The sequence below is a fragment of the Polypterus senegalus genome, chromosome 2 (assembly GCF_016835505.1).
Source record: "Polypterus senegalus isolate Bchr_013 chromosome 2, ASM1683550v1, whole genome shotgun sequence".
NCBI lineage: Eukaryota > Metazoa > Chordata > Cladistia > Polypteriformes > Polypteridae > Polypterus > Polypterus senegalus.
This window is the reverse complement of record NC_053155.1, coordinates 131,112,505-131,126,856: the sequence shown is the minus strand read 5'-3', so window position 1 is coordinate 131,126,856 and position 14,352 is coordinate 131,112,505.

Sequence of the window (14,352 nt, the reverse complement as noted above, 5' to 3'; positions counted from 1 at the left end):
CATTACAACGAAGTGCCCAAAAGACCTTGAAATGTCTGAATAAATCACCCACAGAGCAGTCAAAGGAATGAATCATCCACAGAGCAGTTAGTTCTGAGGTTGCAGCTCAGTTGTGCACAACGATCCCCGAACAGAAACATAGTACATTTTTCTCTTTCTTCGAACTTTCCTCATACTGTTTTTTTACTGTGTTTGTTTTCTGTAGTTTTCAGTGATACCTTCTGCTTACTGCTCGTCAACATTTGAAAAACATCCATTGGAATTTAACTCATTGTCAATTTCCTATACAGGGTGGTCCAGATCTAATTATGCAGATCCAGATCGTCTGGATGACTTTGATTTATGCGGGGACGATTCTAGTTCGGCGCAAAGACGATTTTTCGTGTCGTCAGTTTGCACACTTCTCAATGGTCTGCGCTTTTTTTGGTGATTTTCTATGTAATAAACTTAATAAGTTATAGCGTAATAACAATTGCATAATTAGATCTGGACCACCCTATAGAAATAGCAGACACAAAAAAAAAATGAAAACAGTTCACAGTAGAAAAAAAACTTGAAATTTTTGAGGCTCTCGATTCCAACAAAAAGAAAAAAGATGTTGCCAGTGAATTCAGAATTTTGCCATTGACACTGACAACTTTCTTGAAAGATCGAGCAAAAATAGAACAAAAATCTTGGGGTGCAAACCTTCGGCCTTAGTGGAAGCATATGCAAACTGCTGCATTCGAAGATGTCCAAATGGCAGTTTTTATGTGGTTCAGTGATGCTTGTTCAAGAAACATTCCTATTAGTTTGCCACTCATTCAAGAAAAAGCAAAGTCACTGTCTATCTCCTTGGGCCCTGAAGATTTTACTGCCAGCTGGGGTTGGCTAATTCACTTTTGGGATCATTTTGGAATTGCAGCCAAAGCAATCTGTGGAGAAGAATCTGAAGTTCCAATTGAAAAACCAAACGAATGGTATGCAGATGAAATTAGGAAAATCATTTCAGCTTATGAGCCTGAAGACATCTACAATGCTGATGACACTGGAATCTTCCACCAGCTGCTACTGCATCGCACTTTAGCACTCAAAGGTGATCCATGCCAAGGAGGAAAAAAATCTACAACAAAAGTTAACAGCTCTACTTCGCTGCAATTCAACTGGCGGCCACAAAGTTATTCCTCTTATCATTGGTAAGTCGACCAATCCTCGGTGTTTTAAGCACGTTACATTCCTTCCATGCAAGTATGAAACAAATCAACAAGCTTGGATGACTCAAAACATTTTGGGAAACTGGCGGTGACAACTTGACAAGGATATGAAGAAGAAGAAAAGGAAGATTTTGCTTCTGATTGATTACTGTGCTGCCCCCAGCATGCTTCCACATTTAGATAATGTTTGCATTGAGTTCCCTCACCCAATTGCACTGAAGTGCTTCAGCCATTGGATCATTTTCATCCTGAAAGTGTATTATCCCAAGGAAATGCTGAGAAAAATTCTGGTCAGTATAACTTGCAGAGAGGAGGAGATGAAAATTAACATGAAACTTCTGGACGCAAGTTAAAGAAAGCACTATAGTGACAAATACAGAATCTCATTACTATGAAATTTTCATTACAACGAAATATTTTTTAGGTCCCTGGCACTTCGTTGTAACGGAATTTGACCTGTATTTGTGAATGCCATGGTAACATTTAGACTGGGGTACTCCAGTCCTGAAGGTCCACAGTGGCTTCAGGTTTTTGCTTTAACCAATTTTTAATAAGAACCAATTTATTTACTACTAAAGCAATATGTTTTTTTGTTTTTTTAATTAGTTTTAGTTAACTTGTTTGTTAGGAGTTGGAACCCTTAATTGCTTATTTTATTTTTAAACAGCTGCATTGAGGTTTTAATTGTTGCCTGTTTCCTTAAGCAGCCATCAGTTAATAATGAGGTGTAAATGACAAAGGAACCAGCAGCTCTTCAGCTAGCTTGCTACCATTTAAACCTGTGTACCTGAAATATTTATTTTAGTAAGGTGTTTTGAAGTAAGTAATAAATAACAAAGAAGGAAAGGACTAAGAGGTCTGTTCTGGACCACAAAACACATGGTTGATGTTCTCAGAAAAAGAAAAATCTGCAATGTGATAAAGACATGTTTTGGAAGAATGAAAGTACTAACAATACATATATTTCATTATCTGCTAGGTCTGGCTTCTAATTACGAAATAGGTTGGGGTGAAAACCTGCAAGCACTGCAGACCTCCAGGACCAGAGTTGAGTACCCTGATCCAAACAAAAGATGTTACATGTATTTGGTTTTTGTCCAGGCACACTATGGATTTGTTTGAAGCCAGTATGGTATCTCCATAGTACCTAGAAGACTCTCATTGTATTTTACAGGGGTACCTTTCTAGAATTACACATATAATGCACTTTATGAGCAACTAATACAGAAATTGCAAGTCTGCCTTTCATTTTCCATTGCCACACTAAATTACACCAAGAAAAGCCTTTTAATGACTGTTTTTTATGACATGAATACCAAAGACAAGAAACAAAACCAAACAACCAGAGTATGCCAAAGACAAGCTGTAATTTGTTTCAGCCCATGCAGGAAGAAATTCCTTAATTTGGAAGGCATTTTGTTTTAGTGGAATAGTTTCAATAAAATTAAACTAAAAAAAACAAACAGCTGTATAAGTGATATCCTTATACAAAGCTTAAAAATGAAACAGAACAAAATGAAGAAGTAACTATTCTTAGTACAAGGATTTCTGAGCTCCGCTGTGCAGTTCACAAGTATATTTAGAAAAATGTGTTTCTGCGGAAATTAGTTTGTGAAATGTCATTTACAGAAAGTACATCCATCTTTTGTATATCCCCTTTTTCTTTAAAGCCCTTGATATAAAATGTATTTGTTCTACAGGTTGAACATTGTTTTAGAGTAAATAGAAGTTATGTAATATTCAACTCAACATTATTCGTGCCAGCCAGGAAGGTAATTATTTACCTTTCATCTTTACAAAATGAAGAACTTTCACTATGTATCAATATTACATATAAAGAAATATTATGGTTAGTGTTTCATTTCTTTTTAAACAAATTAACTGAGTTGCAAAAAATATAGTAACTTGCTGGTGCATGGATAGTTCTACTGGCTGACTGTGATTTATGGCCCAGTCACTGTTAGTGTGGCATTTGCATGTGGTCACAGCATACAAAAATGTCATATCTATCTATCTATCTATCTATCTATCTATCTATCTATCTATCTATCTATCTATCTAGCACCTTCAGCCCCTCTCTACTCTGTATGTAAGTTTTTCCACTTTCTTGTGATTACTTGGCGTTTTCTCCAGGTTTTCAAGTTTCCCATCCCACAGGCAGTCATGAATATGCCTTGGTTAGAAAACAGATGGATTTGTCGATTTCTGTATCTGTTTATTTGTACCCTGGGAATAAGACCCTGGGTAGGATGTTTTTCCATTGTAGAGTGCAATCACTCAACATAGACCAACATAGAGTAGCCGATTAACTTCGCAGTACTGTACATTGTATGGAAACGGGAAGAAAAGAAGTATCTCAAGATCCCACATAAATATAGGTGGATCTGCAGATTCTTTAAGAACATGGGAAGCAAATGCTGATTGATGAGATTGTGAGTAAATCATATGCTTATCATAGAGCATAATTAAGGATAGATATTGTCAACAAATGCTAAGGACCCATCAATGAATTTACTATGCTTCATGTCTTTATCACACTGTGTTACATTTGCTATTCATGTTTTATTTACAAGATGAATTGAGTTACGCATTGAATGCAGATATTAAGAGATGACAGTCCAGTTGAGATAAACAGCACAGTGCTAAAAAAGAAAAAGGTTGTCAACTGACTGGGGGTAAGAGAATAATGAAGTCATAAGAAAAATATTAGAATGTGACTTTTAAAATGCAGTTTAAACAATGTTGACCTTTATCCTTAATTTTAATGTTAGATTTGAACATGCCTTGCTGACAGATACTCTACAGGTAGGTGTTCTGTACAAGGGAAGGTACCTAACTGCATACTGGAAAGGTTTCCACTGGGCAGCCATGCAAGGAAAGGGGATTTCTGTTACATATAGAAAAAGTCTTCTGTAACAGTGAGAACCGAAGAAGGAAGTAGGCCTTGCGTATTTTTTGGTTCCCCAGGGTTTTATCTCAGGTTCCTTTCTTTATTACCAGTTGAATGGGTTAAGTAGAATGAATGACCACACACATCACAAAGGAATGAAATGCACATATAGTTCAGTTTCAAGTTTATTGATGTGTCACAATGAAATTCTTACCTCCGTGCCTTCTCAGAATAATCATCCAGCAAACTAGTACAATATATATATATATATATATATATATATATATATATATACTATTATATATATATATATATATATATATATATATATATATATACTGAATATATTTGAGTATGTGCGTGTGGTTTGCTGGTATTGTACTATTGATGATGATTATTCTGAGGTACCTCAAAGGCAAAACCTGTATTTTGAAATAGCGCAAAAGGCACAAAAAGATGCGTGTTAGGTGCAAATTACTTGGGACTTTTTTGCAAGCTCATGTGGTTTGTTCAAGATGGCTTTGTTTCCGGTTTTGATGGTTCCTAGGAGGAAGAGACAGGCTCTGGTGGAGTGACTTCGGAAGTGACAATCAACCAATCCCTTAAGTTGTTCCCCAAATGCACATGACTGTATATATATTGTCAAGGATGCCAGAGGGACCGGAAGTGGGTGTACGCCCATCTGGGATCACGTACTCCTTTGGGGGCCACGGGTTGGGGGCTTGGAAGCCCAACCCTGTAGGGGCCCGTGGTCACCGCCAGAGGGCGCCCCAGTGCCTTGGGAGGCACACCACACGGGGAAGAGGAGCAAGAACACCCGGAGGACTTTCGGCACACAGTTGGTGCTTCCGCCACATGGGGGAAGCTCCTCAGGAAGCACCTGGAGCCCATCCGGGCGTGCATAAAAGAGACCGCCTCCCTCCAGTTGATAGCAAGAGTCGGGTGGAAGTGGATGGAGCTCAGAGGAGAGGAGTGGATGCGGTCTGAGGACTGAGCAAGGCATTGTTGTGCGGCCAGGACTTTAAGGGGTGATTGGTGCTGCGGCACTGGGTTGTGCATTTGTAAATAGTGTAAATAAACACGTGTGTGGAGAAAGAACATGTCTACCTGTCTGTGTCCGGGCTGTACCCCACAATATATATATACAGTGGAACCTCGGTTTGTGAGCATAATTTGTTCCGGAAACGTGCTTGCAATCCAAAGCACTCGTATATCAAAGCGAATTTCCCCTTAAGAAATAATAGAAACTCAGATGATTCATTCCACAACCCAAAACTATTCATATAAAAATGATTAATACAAAATATAAAGTAAAATACATAATACAAATTAACCTGCACTTTACCTTTAAAAAGAATCATGGCTGGTGTGAGTTTCTAAACTCATGTGAGATTCTACCCAACGGGACGACACGCGGAAGAGCGTCCCAAAGCAATCGCAGTCTCCCAGCACTGTAGCAGTTCGCCGTATAAGAGCATCCAAAAAGATCGCAGACATGCTATAAGCACCTGTCGTCAATGGGTCATACAAGGAACATTATAAAGATCCCGCTACAATAAATAACAGCGCTGTTGCTGTTTCAAGCTGAATAAAGCTGGTGTTAAAGTACTGAGACTCAGCTTCGTGTTTTGGGGAGCAAGATGGGGACTCACACTTCACAGCGCACACACACAGTCACAATGCTGTAGTAAACAGTATACGCTCGTACGGATGTTGACTATATGAGTGAGGCACAGAGACTCAGACGGAGAATAGGAGACGATTGTCAGAGAGAGAGAGAGAGAGAGAGACGCGCTGGGCGAGCGAGCGAGCGAGATAAGGAGAGAGAGAGAGACGCGCTGGGCGAGTGAGCGAGATAAGGAGAGAGAGAGAGAAGAACCATCAGCTCAGTTGTGATCACATGATGCTCACCAGACAAAGTGTATCCATACTACTCGTATTGCAAGACATCGCTCATTTATCAAGTCAAAATTTATTACAAATTTTTGCTCGTCTTGCAAAACACTCATAAACCAAGTTACTCGTAAACCGAGGTTCCACTGTATATGTGTATATATATATATATATATATGTTTTAATTCTGAATTACATTCTGATTATTAGTGGTCACCTACCAGGTAACACTTATGATTGGTCAGACAGTCGGCAAACATTCGCCACGTCCTCTCAGTGGTGAGAAGCAGCTCATAGATATGTGATACAGTATATATATAATGAAATTGTTGAGACCCACGACAATCCCCCAACTGCGCTGTGTGCCGAAACTCTGTAAACACAGGCAGAGATTTGTTGTATGAAAGTTCACAGGCTTACTGCAAAATGTGTCTATCGCATGATGATTGATGTGGGGAACATTTAAAACCAGACAATGACCTGGCCTTACACTCACTTTCTGTCTCCTCTCTTGTGCAGGAAATCTATCTGAAAGGAAGCAAGTGCAGGACGACATCCTCATCACTGCTTGCATGCTACGTGTATTAAGTGACAGCTCCCGTTTGAATAAATGCTTTGAGAATGTTCCTGTCTTCATATATATATACAGTAATCCTCGCTATATCCGACTTTCGCGGCTTCACTCTATCAAGGATTTTATATGAAAGCATAACTAAATATATACGCGGATTTTTCGCTGCTTCGGGTTCTGCCGACAATGTGTCTTTTTACTTCCTGTACATGCTTCCTCAGTTGGTTTGCCCAGTTGATTTCATACAAGGGACGCTAGTGGCGGATGACTGAGAAGCTAACCAATCAGAGCACGCAGTTAAGTTCTTCTGACTGAGAAGCTAACCAATCAGAGCACGCAGTTAAGTTCTTCTGAGTGAGAAGCTAACCAATCAGAGCATGCAGTTAAGTTCCTGTGTGCTTAATGCAGTGTTAACCAGGAAGTCTTGTCTCGCTCATTCAGCATCAACGTGTTTCGCTGTGTAAAGAGTTGTGCTCTTTTGTGTTTATCTTTGTGCATAGTCAAGCCCTTCATTATGGCTCCAAAACGATCTGCTACTGCTTCAGGGGACGTGCCCAAGCGCAAACGGAAGAGGTTAACGATTGCCAAAAAGGTAAACGTTTTGGATTTGTTGAAGGCTACGATTCTTTTTATTTAAAAAGTAGGAAAGGAATATAAGATCTACGGCCGCAGTGTCCTATTAACCAGGGTGGAAAACGAGTTGTAAGTGGATGTAATAAGGCAGTAGTCTGGATGGAATCTGCTTTAGGGATTTGGATTGAAGACTGCCAGAAGAAGAACAACGGCAGTGCTACACAATCGCCTGAAGAGGCTCCTTTGGAAGAGCTGTAACGCTCTCCTTTGTTGTGCAGTAAAATTAAACTCATCGTTATCGGACAAGTCATCGTGTCATTGTTGGTGAGTAACCATAATTAATTTTCTAATTACAGTACATGTACGTACAGTACATGTACGTACGTTTAGTGTCACTGTACATGCATTTACTGTATACTATTTCTCTTGCATTGTACGTATTTATTGCTGGTGGCCTGTCTATCGTAAAGGCTGTAACATATGTGATATCGGAGACACTTAATATCTTTAAAATAATATTTAGGTTTTACTGTATATAAACAGTGTGTTTATACACATAATTTCAATGAATCTTACCTAATATCTAAGAGAATACAAAGGGATTATGCTGTATAACTCTGCGGGGAATATTTATAAACAGTGTGGGAGAGTTTATAAGGGCTTAAAATATATAAAAATAATCATACAAACATATGGTTTCTACTTCGCAGATTTTCACCTATCGCGGGGGGGTCTGGAATGCAACCCCCGCGATCGAGGAGGGATTACTGTACTACCAGTCAAAAAATTTAGAACAACTTAGTTTTAACAGTTTCTCTTCAAATTTAATTGAGTTAAATGCAATGAATGACTTAAAATGGTGAAAAGGTAAGCAGTGAAATGCCAGAGGTTAAAATTTAAAGTTTGGGTTAGAAAAAACAGGAAAAAAAGGAAATTTCAGAATATTACAAATGTGCCTTCTTCAGAGCACAACTAATAGGTTACAACCTACAGTTATTCTGCAGCAGTTAAAGTAAATTAAGCCTTGCAAGTTGAAGCAAACAATCTGCACAGGTGTCCCAACTTCTGTTGATTACTTCAAAACCCTGTCTGCCAGAAAGCAGAGCTAGAACAGACTGTGTTACTACACACTCTGAACCACTACTTGGATGATATTACATTGTAGAAAGGTGTAAATTCCAGTGATAATGGAAAGAAAACAGGAATTAACAAATGAAATGAGACAGAGTATTATAATCCTTAGAAGTGTAGGCCTTTCATTTAGAAAAACTGCAAAAAAATAAAAATCAAACTGCCAGTGAGTATGGTGTCCTATACAATCCAAAGGCAATTGGAAACTGGAAGAAACTCTCATAGGAAGAGATCTGGCAGACCCAAGCTCATAACCCAGTTCGAAGACAAGATTCTGACGTCACCAGCTTGCATGATAAGTGCCTTACAGCACAACAGCTTCAAGCACAGCTTAGCAGTGGTCATTAAAAGCACGTCTCAGCTTCTGCTGCAAAGAGGAGACTTTGTGCTGCAGGTTTCACAGGATGAACAACAGTTAAAAAGCCATTTGTTAACAGACAAATTAGGGCCTGGAAACACCAGCAGTGGATTACGGCAGACTGTAAGAAAGTCTAATTGACCGATGAATCCAAATTTAAAATCTTTAGTTCATCAGGCAGGGTGTTTGTACGCTGTCGAGTTGGTGAATTGATTATTCCTTAGTGTGTTACACCAACTGTGAAATATGGAGTAGAAAGTGTGATAGTCTGGGGTTCTTTTGCTAGACGCAGAGTTGGTGACTTGCACGGAGTGACTGCCATTCTGAATCAAAAGGGTTACCACTGTATTTTCCAGTACCATGCAATACCTTACGATTCATCCTACAGCAAGAAACAGACCCAAAACATACGTCAGAACTACGTTTAAAGAAAAGAACAAGAAGGTACACTTCAAAAGTGCTTGTTTCATTCACCTGCACTATGTGGTCAGCATGAACATGTGCCTAAAATAAAGTAGCTAGTAACGAAACAAACAAAAAAAAATATCAGCAAAGAAATTAGAAAGGGAAAGGGATGAAGAAACTTGAACTAAAGAATCAAATAAAGGAAATACACACAGAAGCACAATGCTGAGAAACAAAAAGGGAAAATGATGTGCAAACTGTAATAGCAAAGATTTAAAAAGTACTTTTTGTCATAAGACAGAATCTGGCAATTCCAAAAAAGATCAGAAGAGTTAATGACTCTACTGTTGAGTTTATCAGTCGCATTACAGTAAGTAAAACATAGTTCAGTCAAGAATGCAATCAAAATAACATCCCAAGCATAGGTGTTTAACGCTTTAAATGTAAGGTATGAGTTAACTCATATGTCACTGAGGCTGTCAAGAAGTGACATACGAGAGAACTCATATCTCGGTATACAGAGATCCCTTTCCCATCATTATCTATGCTCTTCTGGGAGTACATCACCTTGAAATTAGTTCACAGAGTCTGGAGATACCACTGATGTCTTCACTATTAATACTGTCACACACATGCGTATGGGAGGCAGTTAATGGGCTCAAAAGATAGTAATCCCACACTGGACTTCTTTTCCTAGAGACCATTCAAGGGAAGTTGGACCTGGGCCTATCAACATTACTTCTGGTTCCAGGCCAGATTACATCATTTCCAGTTTCTAACTCAATGACATGAATTCCTCCACCCAACTTTAAAAATGCTCTCTTGATAGCAATGAATAAGTTCCATTTTGGACTCAAGTCTGTAAAGACCTATTGATGATTTTTTTCTCTTTTCTTCAGCCATATCTTCAAGTATGAGGGGTGGCTACCCCAAACCTTTTTCTGTGTTCCTCTGATTTATTCACAGTACTTAGCATAGATTTGATATTAGTTTAGATCAGGGGTGCCCACACTTTTTCGGCTTGCGAGCTACTTTTAAAATGACCAGGTCAAAATGATCTACCTACGTTAAAAATGCTATATATATATATATATATATATATATATATATATATATATATATATATATATATATATATATATATATATATATATATATATACCAACTGTGAAATATGGAGTAGGAAGTGTGATAGTCTGGGGTTCTTTTGCTAGAGGCAGAGTTGGTGACTTGCACGTAGTGACTGCCATTCTGAATCAAAAGGGTTACCACTGTATTTTCCAGTACCATGCAATACTTTACGATTCATCCTACAGCAAGAAACAGACCCAAAACATACCTCCAGGCTATATCAGAACTACATTAAAAGAAAAGAACAAGAAGGTACACTTCAAAACATGGAATGGCCAGCACAATTTCCAGATCCCGACAATCCCCATTGAGTTAGTTTGGGATAAACTGGACAGAAGGGTAAAAGGCAAAGCAACCTGCAAGTGCAACACATTTGTGAGAACTTCTGCAACAATATTAGAAAGATCTTTCTGACCAATATTTGATTTCCCTTACAGAAAAGATGCCACATGTGTATTTGGCTATGATATCAACAAAAGGTGGCTACTTTGATGAATCAAAAATTTGAATAAAATCTTTTACACTTTATGATTCCTTGATTTATTTTTTATTTGCCATTGTTTATTTGTTCTATGCCTTGAATTCATGAAACATTCAGACATTAAACTGCCTGTATTTCCATAAAAATGAAAAACAAAAACTGAGGTGTTCTAAAACTTTTGACCAGTAATGTATATATGAAGTAATTTTATTGACAACTTTACTTACTAGGCAATGTAAATGTATCTGTCGGGAACATTAGCTGTGACAAATCACAGACTAGGCCTGGGCTCATGTATAAGAGACTATTAACCAGGCACTAATCTATGCTTTGTACAGTAACACCATGGCACACAATTACTGACAATCTGAAATCATATATGGAAGTGTTATCCTTTTTCTTCTTGAACTGATCATTCACAAAGTGTTAATTTTTTTTCTCCAAATCACTGAAACCAACTACATTGTCTTATTTCTTTATAGAGTTTCTTTGATTCTGATCAATTATGTTGCAGAGATATTAGAACATTCGTTTTGTCGTTGAATGAATAGGCCAGCCAGAAGCCCATGAGACCTGAGTTATGGTGGTGCTAAGAAGCCCTAAAAATTTCAGCAAGAGAGAATCTTTCTTTCTCTTAGTCAACAATCCACTACAAATGGGTGTCACCATTAGCATCAACAACCTTTGGTTTACAGGGCAACCTGATTTATCTCTGAGCCATGAGAGATTCTGTCTTGCTAAAGCCATCAAGGAGCTGCTTCTGAGGGCTATTATAACCTAGGTTTTGTAGGTTTGCAGCAGACCCCTGGCAATTTCCATGGGACATATGTATGGACTAGAACAGATCGTGATGTTTCCCATCCACTCCACAGCAAAACACCATCTTTCTACCATGTTACTGGAATCAATTATGTATTTACTTTATGATGCTGTAACAGCTATGCGTGATGCCAGAGATGGAGCCCTAGATGTATGAGAAGGAGTAGGACAAAGTTGTTAAGTCTCAGCTAGGCTTTTGTCATATTTTGCTTTTTTCCCATTTTTTATTCTCTTTTTGTTTATTCAACTAAATTATTCATGAATAAAGATTCTACTTGTCCCTCCAAGCCAGAAGTTTTACAAAACAACTCCTTTGAAGGACGTTTTTGGCCAGTTTTATGCTTCTGGAATATTTAAATCATATTTTTGAACTTTGAAAGCCAAGCATCATTTAGGGCCTATGCAAGCCAAAGCTTGCCTATGGAGTTTGTGGTCAGGCTGCTTGGGTGAGACCTACCTTCAGGAAGGCCAGTGATGGTCCTGGTGTGGCTCTTATGGTCTTTTTGGAGGCCATTTCCTATATTTGTGTCACCTATCACCATACAGGGGAAGAGATGTATGAAAACAAAGCTTAAGTCATGACCAGGAGAGTCAAAAATACTATTGTGAAATTAAAATTTGAAATCAGAATTATGGTCAAAATGTCAGAGCAAAAAGGTCATAAACCAAAGAGACTAAAAAGTTGATTTTCAATAGCAAAAAGGCTGTGTCTATCCATAATCTCGGACGAGGAAAGGTTGTCCTTGTTGACCTGCCAACTGGTTGCATCAATGCCATCAGATGTCATGATCACTGAGGCCACACCCCTGGCAAATGGAATCCTCACCCTAACAACAGATTCACAAAATGGCTCCGTCCCTAAACGAAACAAAATTGGAAATTGCCAAAATTATTTTCATAACATTAAATAGTTTTTGCTTGCAAACACAATTGGATTTACTGAACTTGAAACTCCCATATGACAAATAAATTATCCATTCAATTAATAATAAATAACTTCATACAAATATGACTTATTTGAGATTCTTATTCCTTGCACAGTCTCTGTAAATGTATGTAATCTGACACCATAATCTAACTGTAAACATTCTCTTAAAATTATGTCATAAAGTGGTCTTTGATTGTAAGAGACAAAGAAATTACAAGCATTCAGGTGCATTAGTGTGGCAGGTTGCCTCCAAGATTTTTTCCTATGGCCTCATTAATAGAATATTTTAGCTCACATATTGTATATCAGTTGTGCCACCTGTAACACTCACAAAAAAAAATTATTAGTAACATGGAAGCAGAAGAAGGGGGACAGAATGTTGTGTTTAAAATTCTAAACAGGCAAGAAAGAAGTGCTTGTTTCATTCACCTGCACTATGTGGTCAGCATGAACATGTGCCTAAAATAAAGTAGCTAGTAACGAAACAAACAAAAAAAATATCAGCAAAGAAATTAGAAAGGGAAAGGGATGAAGAAACTTGAACTAAAGAATGAAATGAAGGAAATACACACAGAAGCACAATGCTGAGAAACAAAAAGGGAAAATGATGTGCAAACTGTAATAGCAAAGATTTAAAAAGTACTTTTTGTCATAAGACAGAATCTGGCAATTCCAAAAAAAAAATCAGAGGAGTTAATGACTCTACTGTTGAGTTTATCAGTCGCATTACAGTAAGTAAAACATAGTTCAGTCAAGAATACAATCAAAATAACATCCCAAGCATAGGTGTTTAACGCTTTGAATGTAAGGTATGAGTTAACTCATATGTCATTGAGCCTGTCAAGAAGTGACATACGAGAGAACTCATATCTCGGTATACAGAGATCCCTTTCCCATCATTATCTATGCTCTTCTGGGAGTACATCACCTTGAAATTAGTTCACAGAGTCTGGAGATACCACTGATGTCTTCACTATTAATACTGTCACACACATGCGTATGGGAGGCAGTTAATGGGCTCGAAAGATGGTAATCTCATACTGGACTTCTTTTCCTAGAGACCATTCAAGGGAAGTTGGACCTGGGCCTATCAACATTACTTCTGGTTCCAGGTTCCAGGCCAGATTACATCATTTCCGGTTTCTAACTCAATGACATGAATTCCTCCACCCAATTTTAAAAATGCCATCTTGATAGCAATTAATGAGTTCCATTTTGGACTCAAGTTTGTAAAGACCTATTGATGATTTTTTTCTCTTTTCTTCAGCCATATCTTCAAGTATGAGGGGTGGCTACCCCAAACCTTTTTCTGTGTTCCTATGATTTATTCACAGTACTTACCGAAAGTAATTATCTACCTACATTAAAAATGCTATATACAGTATATATATACAGTCATGTGAAAACATTAGGACACCCTTTGAAAGCATGTGGTTTTTGTAACATTTTTAATAAATGGTTATTTCATCTCCGTTTCAACAATACAGAGATTAAAGTAATCCAACTAAACAAAGAAAACTGAAGAAAAGTCTTTTCAAGATCTTCTGTAAATGTCATTCTACAAAAATGCCTATTCTAACTGAGGAAAAAATAGGACACCCTCACATGTATTCCCTCTTAAATTGGCTCAGATCTCACACAGGTATATCACACCAGGTGCACATAATTAGTAGATCGTTACTCTGCATGTTGAATGAGGCTTGCCCTATTTAAACCTCAGACATTTAGTTTGGTGTGCTCCTGACTGTTGAAGTGAGAGTGAGCACCATGGTGAGAACAAAGACGCTGTCAGAGGACTTCAGAAAAAAGATTGTAGCAGCCTATGAGTCTGGGAAGGGATTTAAAAAGATCTCAAAAGATTTTGAAATCAGCCATTCCACTGTCCGGAAGATAGTCTACAAGTGGAGGGCTTTCAAAACAACTGCCAACATGCCCAGGACTGGTCGCCCCAGCAAGTTCACCCCAAGAGCAGACCGCAA